Raw genomic sequence first — 2,533 nt, forward strand, 5'->3', positions numbered from 1 at the left:
TAAACAGAGGTGATGTAAGCTGGAACTGAGTATGGTCAAATTCCCTGTCCCACATGAATTAAGCCCATGTACAATGGGAGATGGGCAGGTGAGAGAGAGAGAGGAGAGAGAGGAAGGAGATAGATAGATAGATAGATAGATAGATAGATAGATAGATAGATAGATGAAAGAGATGGATGGAGGCAGGGATACTGACACAGGACAGACACACAATCAGAAACTCTCTAACTGAGAGATGGAGACTTAGAGAGACAGACACACATACCCAGACATACAGACAGAACTTAGACACAGACATATAAATAAAGAGAAAGAAAGAAAAGAGGTTCCAACATTGTTCAAGTCCCTAGTGTCTTTCCTGTACATAGAGCAAAATATTTCTTTAAATTTTTTTGCTAAAGTTAGCTTCATTTAATTATCTTTTACTTACAAGTGAAATACTTCTGACCAAAATGGTTTTATAGGTGAACTTAAAATGTAATTAAGAGACAGATTATTCTTTTGTTTTTTTTACTATTCCAAAGCACAGAAAAAATAACCCCACAAAATTTGTCTATCCATTTCATAAGGCTAGCATAACTCTGACCTAAAAACTGAAAAAGCATAGCACAAAAAGAAAACAATATGTTTGAGTGTAGATGGATATGTCTTGAACGTAACCCAGAAGATATCTTTGTCCTTGTCCTCACAGGATGACTCTCTTTGTGCCTGCACCATTCATTGCAGAACTCACCCCTTTCTCTGTTTTACTCAGAAAACTCAATCACATTATACCTGTCAGGATAGACAAGTTTTTGTATGGTAACAAATAACACAAATTCTTAATAGTTTAAAACAATGAAAGCTTATTTCTTTCTTACTACTAAGGGCCATCTGGGGATTTGCTCAATCAGGGATACAGGCTTTCAGAGTGTCAAGCATTTGAAAGGTTATGTAGTGGCGGCTACCATAGGAAGAAACATGTGGGATCATATTCTGGCTCTTAATGCATTGTCACAGAGATCATATACATAATTTCTTTAGATATCTTTGGCTAAGGCAAGTCACATGTCTGCATCAAACTTTTAAAGATTGAGTAAAGCTATTCTAACTTAATCCTGGAAATAGGAAGGACTGGCATATTTGCAAACAGTCCTAATGATTACCAGAAAACTCCTTTCTAGACACCAATTATTTGGTTCACTGTTTTCTACATTAAAAATATAATGGTGCCCATCTCCAAGGGAAGCTACTCAAAATTCCCAAGGTGTAATAACACCAGACTCAAGGTCCAGGATCTCCGGGTGGTATACATGACTGCTTCATTAAGAAGGAGGTAATGCCTAGTAGTCTCTGTCAGGCCTAAATGTGGCTTCTTTTGATCTGGAAACTTGTGTGAACTAAAATGTCATCTGTCCCTCACATAATCAATGCACACAGAGGTTGGGTAATAGGAAAATATCCCCGTTTCTGGGATTATTCCTGATCAAGTCCTGATTTGGCTTCCTTGATCATTCATTATTTTCCACTGTTCCTAGTTTCTACCCCTAAGAGATTCTTTCTTTTCCATTATTCTCTTTGGTCATATCTGAAGGGGGCATCTGGAACCATGCCCTTCATTGGAGCAAGCAGCTTTATTGGTTCATATCCTGTTCAATATGCTGGTAAGATTGGGGCCTATTGCTGTCTTAAGTATAGAACAGTCATAATCAGTTTGGCCCAGGTAGGTGGTACTTTTGCCGCACAAATCTCTCAAAAACATCAATGGTTTCTTCCTTATTTTATTTCAGTCAGCTCCAATGTGCCAATAGGTGTAACCACAATTCTTTTCTGGACATAATTCTCATATTTGTTTGCCTTGCCTAGTACCACATGATTTCTCACTCTATAGCAGATTTTAATCTTTTCAAGCTTCAACAATGTTTTCTTTACCACCTACTTCCCATTCCTTAGTCCAATGCCAAAAAGTTTAATACAGCAGCATTGTACTATAAGCTATCAATTTCCATATCAGTTAGGATAGACCAGGTTATGCTTCAGTAACAATCTAAACATTTTCGTGGCCTAACAACAAAGATTTATTTTCTGCTCACACTATGTTTATCACAGGTTGACTGTGGGTATGCTGTATATAGTCCTCATTCAGGGACATAGGCTTTCAGAAATTTCACTGAAACATGGCTAGTAGCTGTGACAGGGAAAAGGAAATGTAGAAAACTATGCATGGCCACTGAAAGCTTCTGTCTAGAAATAATCCATGTTACTTTCACTTATATTTAGTCGTCAATGCAAATCACAATTTTAAGAGATTGAGGATATTAAATCCTGCCATATGTCTGGAAAGACAGAGAAATAGACTATCTGAGAACATATCAATAAATACCCTCCCCTCCACACACTATTAGTATTAATGATTTTTGTGAACTCTACTGAAAATTTGTGGGGACTAAAGGAGGAATTATAGTACATGGTATATAGAATATTGCAGAAAAATCCTCACTTGGAAATTTCTCTTCTTCCTTGTAAGTGGTGTCAGTAATCTACACTAATAAAA

This window comes from Myotis lucifugus, unplaced genomic scaffold, assembly GCF_000147115.1.
Source record: "Myotis lucifugus unplaced genomic scaffold, Myoluc2.0 scaffold_9, whole genome shotgun sequence".
Classification (NCBI taxonomy): domain Eukaryota; kingdom Metazoa; phylum Chordata; class Mammalia; order Chiroptera; family Vespertilionidae; genus Myotis; species Myotis lucifugus.